At 36.9% G+C, this 14,055-nt stretch overlaps 1 pseudogene; it reads right to left on the bottom strand.

Moving 5' to 3' along the window:
• Positions 1-8,275, bottom strand: part of LOC100847470 (GTP-binding nuclear protein Ran-like) — a 55,925-nt pseudogene extending 47,650 nt beyond the window's left edge.
• Between the last annotated feature and the right edge of the window lie 5,780 nt (positions 8,276-14,055).

Genomic DNA, 14,055 nt, shown 5'->3' with positions numbered 1-14,055 from the left:
TCCTAGCTTTCCTATAGCAATAGCACTTTGTCTATATTACTTAACCACCGGATATTTATGGTGTGGGTTTTTCTGCTTGGAAATAACTATCTAATATTTATCAAATCCAATTTAGTTTTATTTTTTACAATTTAGTTTTATTGCAAAATTAAGGTAATTTTGTCTAATTTTCAAGATCATCAGCATAATAAATAATCTGGCTCTAACTTCAATATATTTCCCCTTGGCACATAAACAGAAATATTTCCATAATCTTCAGTACTTAGTGATTTTTGTTGTTGTTGTTTCCTCACGAATGTTGAAAGGAAGAAAAAAAATACCCTTTAAATAATTATTGCTTATATGATTCACTTTTATAAAACAGTTTTGTGCCAAAGCCCAGAATGAATTATTCTTTATAAATACTCTATAAAATTATGAATTTAATATTTTAATAATTGAAAGTATTTAGTTGGAGTAATAAAGAAAGAATAGAGAAAAATTATCAAAACTATCAAATGTAATATTTATATAACATATAATTATTACCTAAGTGTGTGTATGTAAAATACACTGTTGAGGTATACTGTTGAGGTAAATTTTGAATTAAAGCAAAATTTAATACTATGATATAGACTGCTTATGAAGACACAATACCGACAAATCCTTTTCTTGGTGTTCAGAATCTGGGCTCCTCAATAATCAAAAATATTTTCTATCCCAGTATAAACTCAGTTATTGTTAAGTATGTACTTTTTAAATGGAGGAAATAAATATAAAAATAAACCAAAGATTGTACTGTTCAACCAGCACTATTTATTACCTCAAATCTTCAGCTTGATGAACACTTTTGCTTTATATGATTTGTCAATCATTCTAAAATGTTTATCTTCAGGTTTGGAATAAGGAAATTTAATCTGAAAATAGCCCAGTTCAAAATCATGCTCAATGATTTGGAGATTCTGAATTACCTATTCTAATAGAGAATCAATTTCAGTTCATAATATTCAGTTCAGTTCAGTCGCTCAGTCGTGTCTGACTCTTTGTGACCCCATGAACCACAGCACACCAGGCCTCCCTGTTCATCACCAATTCCTGGAGTCCACCCAAACCCATGCCCATTGAGTCGGTGATGCCATCCAACCATCTTATCCTCTGTCGTCCCCTTCTCCTTCTGCCCTCAGTCTTTTCCAGCATTAGGGTCTTTTCAAATGAGTCAGCTCTTCGCATCAGGTGGCCAAAGTATTGGAGTTTCAGCTTCAACATCAGTCCTTCCAATGAACATATATTGATACATATTTAATAACAAATATGCTAAGTTCCTGTGGCTCTTTATTCTTTGTGATAAAATTTAAGATAGATTGTATTATAAACATTTTTCTTGAGTATTCATAAATATTGAGAGTGAGAAAAAAGGATTTAGTTGAGATAGAGTTTCTTTTTAATTGCTTTACAATGTTGCGTTGAATTCTGCTGTACAACAGTCATAATTACATGTATATCCCCTGCCTCTTGAGGCTCCCTCGCCTCTCCCATCCTACCCCTATAACCAGGCTGGGTTCCCTGTGTTACATAGCAGTTTCCCACTAGTTATCTATTTTACTCATGATAGTGTGTATACATCAATGCTATTTTTTCAGTTTGTCCTACCTTCTCCTTCCCTCACTGTGTCCACAAGTTGTTCTGAAATAGAATTTTGAAAAACTTACATGTGCTCTCATTTAATGCTATATGAGACTTTACCAAGAGCATGATTTTCTAGCTTGTAAGCCATGCTCAGAAACATTTTCCAGTTTAATACAAATACATGCATTCAGAAAAGGAAATTGCTGTTTCAGAGTTTGTTATGTCCCAGGCAGATTGTTTGCTGTTTTGGAAATCACTGTGCCCAGTCAATCAGAGCTGAGATGGTTCTATTCATCCTCTACAAGGGGAATTGGCTAGCTCAGTGAGAATGACTTCCAAATATTTCAGTGCAATTGAAGCTTAGGATGTAAGACTCACTAGATACCTAAATATAAAAGTTTTCAGTCTTCTATCAATTGATACTCTTCATTTTTATGTTCTGTGTTCTTTTACTTTTTTCATACTTTGTATCTTAATACCAAAAGACTTTTGACTTTGAATTTAAATTTTAATTTATGCTATTAATCATGAACTCTCTTCCAGTAAGATGAAACAAAATTTTATAGTTATAGGATAGAGGCACAAAGTTTTGGAAGTTATATTTTAGTCAGTAACCCATTTTCCCGATTATGTTTTCCGTATAATCTGTTGTTTAAAAGCTAAGTAATTGATGTAAATTTTATTTACTCTCAAATTTTCCTATATAAATTACTTTGTACACCCAACACTCTAACCTCCTTTCCTTTACTAAATATACCATATTTTTCTGTAGAAAATTTCCCCTGTCCACCTTTTGTGGTAGGAGTTGGAAATTACTACTCAGTCACCTCTAGTTGTAGTGATTGGACCAAATCAGGCTAACAAGCAAGATTTACCCAAGATTTTTCTAATTTAATCAGGAAAGGGACCTTGTATAAGGAGGTATTTGTTTACTAGATACATTCACTAATTTGGGAACTTACTGTGATCATTTATTATTTAGTGTTTTAATATACTGATGACAAAATTACTCCTTACGTAAAAAGCTAGAGAGTAGCTTATTGTTACATTTCCACCATACATTAATATGGGATTTAACATTTTTAGGTAACCAACATGCTTTATTTTACTGCTACTAAGTGTGTATGGTTTTCCTGCTCCACTGTTTGATTAATGCTCTCAATAACACATACGCAAGTATTTTCCAAGTTTTGAGCATTTATTCATTGACTTTTGCCAAGTGGTAGATCATGTGCTTCAACTCTGCAATGATAGAAAATAGCTATAATTTGGCTATATATTATTGATAGAATAATTTGGCTATAACCATTTCTATCATTCTGGCAAGTAATCATTCCTACCTAATAAGTAGAAGTCAGTGACAGGAAGACTATTTGCTCAGTTCCTTGTTTTGTTTAAGGCTCAAGACCACCTACTGACTGGCTGAAGACAGTAAGGCTATTTGAAATTGCTTTTAAAAAAGAAAAAAAGTCTCTATACCTGTTGCACAGCTGTGGTGACAGCCTAACAGGGACAAAGCACGCAAGGAGTATGCTCAGTAGTTATTTCTTCAACATGAGGTGCAAATACTCGGCTGTTTTAAGAATTCATATGCAAAAAAAAAAATCAGGCTAACAATATCCTCTATGAATTTTTCTGAGAGAAATTCTTTCCTATCTTTCGTCTTTAATTTGTGGAAAGCAATAAAGTGTAGCTGATTTCCAAAGATAGGATAACTTATAAAGATCTTATAGAATGAAAAAAAAAATTTACAGGAAAATGGAAAGAAAAACAGAGAGAGCCATTTCAAGCATCATGGAAAGTTCTATTGAACAATATTGCTCTGGAGAGATTCTTAGTTTATAAAAATACAGTTTCAAATAGAGTTTTGGATAATATTATTAGATTCACAACCAGCTTTATTTTATCTTAGGTCTTAAGATGTATACTTTTTGTCTATTAGAAACAGAACAAAAACAAAAAATCTGATGTTTTTACACTGGAATATCACCCACCAATGAAAATGAATTAATTATAGATACACAAAAATAGGGAGATATGGATAAAACCTGTAACATTGAACAAAAGATTTAAGATACCATTTATATAAAGTTCAGAAAGAGGGATGCAAACATAGGTGGTAAAAACAACTATAGCAAAATAAGAAAGTGATTATTATAAACTCATAATAATGATTATGTCTATGGCAGAGGGAAGAGAATGTACTCTAGAAAGCATATGTGTGTGGGCTTGTAAGTTGTCAGCATTGTTCTATTTCCTAACCTGTATGATGGCAACATCTGTGATTTTCTATAAAGTCTCTTGAAAGCATTATATTTTGCAATAAAATGGGCTAAAAATCATTGTCACAGTTAGTTGAATCTGTCTACTACTTTAAAGATAAAAAATAGGTTTCTCTGATACACTGAGGGATTATTTATAACTGCAGGATTCTATGTGGGAATGTACAGATTTCACAGAGTGTTACCTTTTAGTGATGAGAAGAAATCCTTCATTTAAACATTGTTGGAGGTAGATTATGGTTCTTGTTTTTTTTCAGTTGCTAAGTTGTGTCCAGCTCTTTGTGTTTCCAAGGACTACAGCGTGCCAGGCCTCCCTGTCCTTCACAATCTCCCAGAGTTTGCCTAAACTCATGTCCATTGATTCGGTGGTGCTAAACAGACGTTACTTCTTATTCCCTGGAGGTTTACATAAATTGGATGGCATATTTTTATTCTATAAGTCTCTAAATGTTTTAAATATTTCTACTGAGCTTGCTGTCACTTTCTTCTAGATGTCAAATAAAAGATTAATTGTGGTGTTAATAAATTTAAAAGTTGATACTGATCATAGAAGCATTAATTAATAACAAGTTAACACAACAATTCTACGACCACTTAATCCAGATTAGACTCAAAATTTTCAGTTGAAAATACTTCCTATATTCAAAACAATTTCTTGTGCTATAACATAAGCCTCTAGAGGCTTCTTCCTAAGATAATTGTACAGTGTGTGTGTGTGCCAAGTTTCTTCAGTTGAATCTGACTCTTGGTGACCCTATGGTTTGTAGCCTTCCAGGCTCCTCTGTCTATGGGACTCTCCAGGCAAGAACACTGGAGTGGGTTGCCATGCCCTCCTCCAGAGGATCTTCCCGATCCAGGAATCAAAGCCATGACTCTTATGTCTCCTATATTGGCAGGTGGGTTCTTTACTACTAGCGTCGCCTGGGAAGCCCAATTGTATAACAGGAAAGATGATTTGCATTCATTATTACTAAAAGGGCTTTCCAGGTGGCACTAGTGGTAAAGAACCCACCTGACAATGCAAGAGACTTAAGAGACAAGGGTTTGATCCCTGGGTCAGGAAGATCCCCTGGAGGAGGGCATGGCAACCAACTCCAGTATTCTTGTCTGGAGAATCCCATGGACAGAGGAGCCTCATGGGCTGCAGTCCATAGAGTTGCAAAGAGTCGGACATGACTGAAGCAGTTTAGCATGTACATATGCATTCCTATAACTTGAGGTTGCTATGTATGAGGAGATGAACAAAAAGATATATGAGAACCACCAGGATTTGGAGCCTAACTACCTTTCCAACTTAATTCCTTGCTCCTCCTCACTTTTCACTATGAGTTGATGAATAGTAAGCTACTAATACTTGATCTTTTGTATTTCCATGCCTTCAACTGTTATGTGAAGATTCTTTTGGTTGCACTTGAAAAATCAATTCAAGCTAGATTAGGAGAAAAGTAAATTTCTATTACCATGTCTTCCAGACTACTAACATGTTTTTTTTTTTTTTAACTTTACAATATTGTATTGGTTTTGCCATATATCAACATGAATCCACCACAGGTATACACGTGTTCCCCATCCTGAGCCAGCTCCTCTGTTCATGGAATTCTCCAGGCAAGAATACTGGAGTGGGTTGTCCTTTCCTTTTCCAATGATAAAAGGATCAATTCAATGGTAAGATATAATACTTATAAATACATATGCACCCATCTTAAGAGCACCTAAATACATAAAGTGAATACTAACAGACATAAGGAAGAAATGGACAGTAATAAAATAATAGTAGGAGACTTTAGCACCTCACTTACATCAATTTAAAGGTTATTCAGACAGAAAATCAACAAGGTAACATTGGCCTTTATAACACATTGGAGCATATGGACTTAATTTAAATGTATAGAACATTCTATCCCTAAGCAGAAAGATACACATTCTTTTCAAGTGCATATGGAACCTTCTTCAGAATATATCACAAATTAGGTCACAAAACTAGTCTTAATACATTTGGAAAACCTGAAATAATATCAATCACCTTATCTGACCACTACAGTATGAGATTAGAAATCAAATACAGGGGGGAAAGGATAAAATATAATCATGTGGAGTATAAACAACTTGCTAGTAAACAACCAATAGGCCACTAAACACATCATTGGGGAAATAAAAAATACTTTGAGACAAATTAAAATGGAAACACCATGTTCCCAAAGCTATGGATGTAACAAAAGCACTACTTCTAGTTTTCTAGAAAGAAACTGATGTAATATGGGACTAACATAGAAAATAGGAAACACCTCCAATAACAATATAAACTTAGATATAAAGGAATTTTTAAAAAATTAAACATTTGTAGAAGAAAGGAAATTATTAAAAATGAGTGAAATAAGGAAGATTAAAAAAAAGAAAGGATCAATAAAACTAAGATCTTGTTCTTTGAAAATATAAACTATATTGTGAAACCTTTAGCTATGTTCATTAAGAAAAAAGAGAGGGCCCAAATGAATAAATTCAGAAATGAAAGAGAAGTTGCAACTGACAGCACAGAAATATAACAGGTAATGAGGGATTGCTATGAATAATCAAATGTAAACAAATTGAAGAAATGGGTAAATTCCTAGAAGCATACAATCTTTGAAGACTGAATCAGAAAGAAATAAAAAATCTGAACAGACCAATCATTAGTAATGAAATTGAATCAGTAATTAAAATTTATCAACAACAAAAGTCCAGGACCAGACAGCTAGATAGGTGAAATATACCAAACATTTGTAAAAGTTACTATTTATCTTCTCCAAATATTTCAAAAAATTAAAGATAAGGGGTTTGCTAACTAAAAGGAAATGGGGTGGTGGGACAAGATGGCAGAGGAGTAGGTGGATGTGAAGTACATCTCTCTTAACGGATACATCAGGAATACACCTTCAGACACAGAAATGCTTGCATAGCACCAGCTGAGAGCAGACAGGAGTACCTGATCATGGGAAAAGAATATACAGAACCAGATGAAACCATAGGACAAAGGGAAAACAGGAGTAGGGGGAAAACAGGAGTGTTAGTAGGACTGGACCTGCCCTCAGCGGGTGAGGGAACTAAAGCAGGGGTCCGATTCCCATATCTGGCAAATGTCTGGGTCAGAGGTGAAACATTTAAGGTTGAGAGTGAAGCAGCTGATCTGTGGCAGCTTAAAGGGAATGAAAATCAGACAGTCCTTGTCGCAGCCAAACGAATCCCAGACAGGGATGCAGGTCCCCTAGAAGGCGCAGCAGCAATTGTGCGGCAGTTGGAAAATTCTTTGGCATTGCCCGTCTTTGGGATTGGAATGAAAACTGACCTTTTCCACTCTTGTGGCCACTGCTGACTTTCCTAAGTTTGCTGGCATATTGAGTATGGCACTTTAACAGTATCATCTTTTAGGACTTGAAATAGCTCATCTAGAATTCTATCACCTCCACTAGCTTTGTTCATAGTGATGCTTCCTAAGACCCACTTGACTTCAGACTCCAAGATCTCTGGCTCTAGGTAAGTGATCATAACCTCATGTTTATCTGAGTCATTAAATCTTTTCTGTATAGTTCAGTGTATTCTTCCAACCTTTTCTTAATGTCTTCTGTTTCTGTTAGGTCCATACTGTTTCTGTCCTTTACTGTGCCCACCTTTGCATAAAATATTCCTTTAGTAACTATAACCTTCTTGAAGAGATCTCTAATTTTTCCCATTTTGTTGTTTTCCTCTGGGGCTTCCCTGATAGCTCAGTTGTTCAAGAATCCACCAGCAATGCAGGAGACCCTGGTTTGATTCCTGGGTCAGGAAGATCTGCGTGTTTTTCTCAATATCTTTGCATTGATCACCAAGAAAGTATTTTTTGTCTCTCCTTGCTGTTCTTTGGAACTCTGCATTTAGATGGGTATATCTTTCCTTTTCTCCTTTGTCTTTAGCTTCTCTTCTTTTCTCAACTATTTGTAAGGCCTCTTTAGATAACCATTTTGCCTTTTTGCATTTCTTTTTCTTGGTAATGGTCTTGATCATTGCCTCCTGTACAGTCATCAACCTCTGTCCATAGTTCTTCAGGAAATATGTCTATCAGATTGAATCCCTTGAATATATTTGTCACTTCCACTGTATAATCATAAGAGATTAGATTTAGCTCATACTGGAATGGTCTAGAGGTTTTCCCTAATTGTCTAGTGGTTTTTTCTAAATGGCATTTAGAAAACAACCCCATACCCATAAAGATGCTTGGAGGGCTCAATCAAAGCCTTGTGCTTACCAGGAACCAGAGGCCCCACAGAGACTGACACAGACCTGCCTTTAAGAGTTTGAATGTCTCCTGTGGAGGCATGGGTCAGCACTGGCTTGCTGTAGGGACAGAGGCTCAGGTTGCAGCACACCTGGGTCATGGAGCGTTATCCACCATAGAACCACTGAGCAGATGACCCACAAACTGCAAAACAATTATACCAAAGAAGTTCTCACACTGTTAAGAAAGTTCTAGGACCCACAACTGATTTCCCAATCTGGAGACCCAGCAAAGGCACTGAGAACCCCTAGGGAATTTGACTTTGGAGGCCAGTGGGATTTGATTACAGAACTTCCACAGGACTGGGAAAACAGACCCTTGGAGGTCACAGACAAAACTTTCTGTGCACCAGGAACCAGGAGAAAGGAGCATTGTCCCCATAAGAGACTGAGTCAGACTTGCCAGTGAGTGTCCAGGAGCCTCCACAGTTTGGCCTCAGGGCAAACAACAGGGAGGGAACACAGCCCCACCCATAAACAGAAAATTGAACTAAAGATTTACTGAACATGGCCCCGCCCATCAGAACAAGAGCCAATTCCCTCCCCCCCCCCCCCCCCCCCCTCAGTCAGGCTCTTCCATTAGGAAACTTCTATAAGCCTCTTATACTTATTCATCAGAAGGCATACAGAATGAAAAACACAATCACAGAAAACTAACCAAAGTGATGAACCACATGTTCATCATGAACATGATGAACCACAGTCTTGTCTAACTCAATGAAACTATGAGCCATGCCATGTAGAACAACTCAAGATGGATGGGGCATGGTAGAGAATTCTGACAACATGTTTTCCATTGGAAAAGGGAATGGCAAACCACTTCAGTATTCTTGCCTTGGGAACCCCATGAACAATATGAAAAGGCAAAAAGATATGACACTGAAAGAGGAACTCCCCAGGTCGGTAGGTGCCCAATATGCTACTAGAGAAGAGTGGAAAATAACTCCAGAAACATTGAAGAGATGGAGCGAAAGCGAAAACAACACCCAGGAGTGGATGTGACTGATGATGGAAGTAAAGTCTGATGCTGTAAAGAACATCATTGCATAGGAACCTGGAATGTTTGGTCTATGAATCAGGCTAAATTGGAAGTGGTCAAACAGGAGATAGCGAGAGTGAATATTGACAGTTTTAGGAATCAGTGAACTAAGATGGTCTGGAATGGGCGAATTTAACTCAGTTGAGTTCAGTTGCTCAGTCGTGTCCGACTCTTTGCTACCCCATGAACCACAGCATGTCAGGCCTCCCTGTCCATCATCAACTCCTGGAGTTCACCCAAACCCATGTCCATCGAGTCAGTGATGCCATGCAACCATCTTATCCTTGTCCCCTTCTCCTCCTGCTCTCAATCTTTCCCAGCATCAGGGTCTTTTCAAATGAGTCAGCTCTTTGCATCAAGTGGCCAAAGTATTGGAGTTTCAGCTTCAGCATCAGTCCCTCCAATAAACACCCAGGACTGATCTCCTTTAGAATGGACTTGTTGGATCTCCTTGCAGTCCAAGAGACTCTCAAGAGTCTTCTCCAACACCACAGTTGAAAAGCATCAATTCTTTGGTGCTCAGCTTTCTTTATGGCCCAACTCTCACATCCATACATGATCACTGGAAAAACCATAGCCTTGACTAGATGGACCTTTGTTGACAAAGTAATGTCTCTGCTTTTTAATATGTTGTCTAGGCTGGTCATAACTTTCCTTCTAAGGAGTAAGTATCTTTAATTTCATGGCTGAAATCACCATCTGCAGTGATTTTGGAGCCCCCCCAAATAAAGTCAGCCACTGTTTCCACTGTTTCCCCATCTATTTTCCATGAAGTGATGGGACCAGATGCCATGATCTTAGTTTACTGAATGTTGAGTTTTTCACTCTCCTCTTTCACTTTCATCAAAAGGCTCTTTAGTTCTTTACTTTCTGCCATAAGGGTCGTGTCATCTGCATATCTGAGGTTATTGACATTTCTCCTGGCAATCTTGATTCCAGCTTGTACTTCTTCCAGCTCAGCGTTTCTCATGATGTACTCTGCATATAAGTTAAATAAGCAGGGTGACAAGATACAGCCTTGACGTAATCCTTTTCCTATTTGGAACCAATCTGTTGTTCCACGTCCAGTTCTAACTGTTGCTTCCTGACCTGCATACAGGTTTATCAAGAGGCAGGTCAGGTAGTCTAGTATTCCCATCTCTTTCAGAATTTGCCACAGTTTATTGTCATCCACACAGTCAAAGGCTTTGGCATAGTCAATAAAGAAGTAGATTTTTTCTGGAACTCTCTTGCTTTTTCCATGATCCAGCGGATGTTGGCAATTTGATCTCTGGTTCCTCTGCCTTTTCTAAAACCAGCTTGAACATCTGGAAGTTCACAGTTCACATATTGCTGAAGCCTGGCTTGGAGAATTTTGATCATTACTTTACTAGCGTGTGAGATGAGTGCACTTGTGCAGTAGTTTGAGCATTCTTTGGCATTACCTTTCTTTGGGGTTGGAATGAATACTGACCTCTCCAGTCCTGTGGCCACTGCTGAGCTTTCCATATTTGCTAGTGTATTGAGTGCAGCACTTTCACAGCATCATCTTTCAGGATTTGAAATAGCTCAACTGGTATTCCATCACCTCCACTAGTTTTGTTCATAGTAATGCTTCCTATGGCCCACTTGACTTCACATACGAGGATGTCTGGTTCTAGGTGGGTGATCACACCATCGTGATTATCTGAGTCTTGAAAATCTTTTTTGTACAGTTTTTCTGTGTATTCTTGCCACCTCTTCTTAATATCTTCTGCTTCTGTTAGGTCCATACCATTTCTGTCCTTTATTGTGCCCATTTTTGCATGAAATACTCCCTTGGTCTCTAATTTTCTTGAAGAGATCTCTAGTCATTCCCATTCTATTGTTTTCCTCTATATCTACTACTGTGGGCAAGAATCCATTAGAAGAAATGGAGTAGCCCTCATAGTCAACAAAAGAGCCTGAATGCAGTACTTGGGTACAATCTCAAAAATAATAGAATTATCTCTGTTTGTTTCCAAGGCAAACCTTTCAGTATCACAGTAGTCCAAGTCTATGCCCCAACCACTAATGCCAAATAAGCTGAAGTTTAACCATGCTACAAGACCTACAAGAACTTCTAGAACTAACACCAAAAAAAAAAAAAAAAAAAAGGTGTCCTTTTCATCATAGGGGACTGGAATCCAAAAGTAGGAAGTCAAGAGATACCTGGAGTAACAGGTAAATTTGGCCTTGGAGTACAAAATGAAACAGGACAAAGGCTAACAGAGTTTTGCCAAAAGAATGCACTGATCATAGCAAACACTCTCTTCCAACAACACAAGATACAACTCTACACATGGACATCACCAGATGGTCAATACAAAATCAGATTGATTATATTATTTGCAGCTGAAGATGCAGGAACTATACTGTCAGCAAAAACAAGACCAGGAGCTGACTGGCTCAGATCATGAACTCCTTATTGCAAAATTCAAATTTAAATTGAAGAAAGTAGGGAAAACCACTAGACCATTCACTAATTATTATAGAAATGCAAATCAAACCTGCAATCAGATATCACTTCACACAAGCCAGAATGGCTATCATTATAGAATTCACAATCAATAAATGCTGGAGAGGGTGTGGAGAGAAGAGAACCCTTCTACACTGTTAGTGGGAAGGTAAATTGGTATAGCCTCTATGGTGAACAGTATAGAGGCTCTTTAAAAAGTTAAAAATAGAGTTACTTTATGACCCTGCGATCCAACTCCTGGTCATATATTTGGAGAAAAGCATGATCCAAAAGTTTACATGCACCCAATATTCACTACAGCACTGTTTACAATAGCCAAGACATAGAAGCAACCTAAATGTCCATTGACAAAGGAATGGATAAAGAAGAAACAGTACATATGTACAATGATATATTACTCAGCCATTAAAGAGAATGAAATAATTCCATTTGCAGCGACATGGGTGGACCTAGATATTGTCATACTGTGTGAAGTAAGTCAGACAGAGAAGAAATATCATATGATATCTCTTATATATGTAATTCAAAGGAAGTGATGCAAATGAATTTACAAAGTAAAAAGACTCACAGATTTAGAGAATGAATTTATGGTTGCTGAGGAGAAGGATAGGAAAAAGGATAATTTTGGAGTTTGGGATAGACATATACATGGTGCTATATTTAATATGGATAGCTTATAAGGATATACTGCATAATGCATGGAACTCTGCTCAATGTTATGTGGTATCTTGAATGACAGGGGATTTTGGGGGAGAATGGATACATGTATATGTATGACTGAATTCTTTTGCTGTACACCTGAATCCTTTTGCTGTACACCTGCTGTACACAACTTTTTTGTTAACCAGCTATACCCCAATGTGAAATAAAAAGTGATTTTTTTTAGGTTAAAGATAAGGGAATACCATGAGGCCAATATCCCATAATATCTAAAGTAGACACAGGTAATACAGAATCCAAAATCCAAAAGGAAAAAGGAAAATTATAGGCCAATATTCACGGAGTCACAAAGAGTTGGACACAACTGAGCGACTGAACTGAACTGAACTGATCCTTGATGAACACAGATGCAAAAATTCTCAAGAAAATGATAGCAAACCAAACTCAAAAATATTTCAGAGATAGCATACACCATGGTAAAGTGGGATTTCTGCCAGTGGCACAAGGATAGTTCAATATATGCAAATCAATCACTGTGATATACCACATTAAAATGAAAGATAACAAATTGCATGATCATCTCGATATACAGAAGTATTTATAAAGCTTACATCCACTTAAGACAAAAACTAAAAAGCTTTTACACAGTGAAGGAAACCATGAATATAATAAAAAAGCAGCCTACTAAATAGGAGAAGATATTTGTAAATGATATATCTGTTAAGGAATAATATCTAAAATTTATTTTAAACATTTATACAACTCAAAATCAATCAAACAAACAATTCAATTAAAGACTGGTGAAAGGCCTGAGTAGACATTTTTCCAGGAGACATACAGTTGTACAACAGACACACAAAAAGAAGCTCACATAACTAATCAATTTTCAAGGAAGTTCAAATGAAAACCACAGTGAGATACCACCCATCCCTGTCAGAATGGCTGTCATCAAAAAGACAAAAAATAACAGGAATGATGAAGACATGGAGAAAAAGGAACCATTGAGTACTGTTGGTGGGAATGTTAATTGGTACAGCCATGATGGCAATCAGTATGGAGTTTCCTCAAAAACTGAAAAATAGAACTATACTATCATATAATCCAGAAAATCTGCTTCTGAAGAAAGCAAAAACAGTAAATAGAAAGGATAAATGTACCATTGTGTTCATTGCAGCACTATTTATAAAGACCAAAATATGGTATCAACCTAAGTGGCTACTGATATATAAATGGAAAAAGAAGATGTATATATATGTATATACAATGGAATATCAGTAAGTCATAAAAGTTTGAAATCTTGTCATATTCAGCAACATGGATGGACCAAAAGAGTATTATGCTAAGTTAATGAAATTAAAAGATGCTTATTTCTTGGAAGGAAATTATGACCAACCTAGACAGCATATTAAAAAGCACAGACATTACTTTGCCAACAAAGGTCCATATAGTCAAGGTTAGGGTTTTTCCAGTGGTCTTGCATGGATGTGAAAGTTGGACTGTGAAGAAAGCTGAGCACCAAAGAATTGATGCTTTTGAACTGTGGTGTTGGAGAAGACTCTTGAGAGTCCCTTGGACTGCAAGGAGGTCTAACCAGTCCATCCTAAAGGAGATCATTCCTGGGTGTTCATTGGAAGGACTGATGCTGAAGCTGAAACTCCAATACTTTGGCTACCTGATGTGAAGAGCTGACTCATTTGAAAAGACCC

The sequence above is a fragment of the Bos taurus genome, chromosome 5 (genome assembly GCF_002263795.3).
Source record: "Bos taurus isolate L1 Dominette 01449 registration number 42190680 breed Hereford chromosome 5, ARS-UCD2.0, whole genome shotgun sequence".
Classification (NCBI taxonomy): Eukaryota; Metazoa; Chordata; class Mammalia; order Artiodactyla; family Bovidae; genus Bos; species Bos taurus.
Note: the sequence above shows the minus strand (reverse complement) of the source record. Positions and strands in the feature narration are given on the sequence as shown.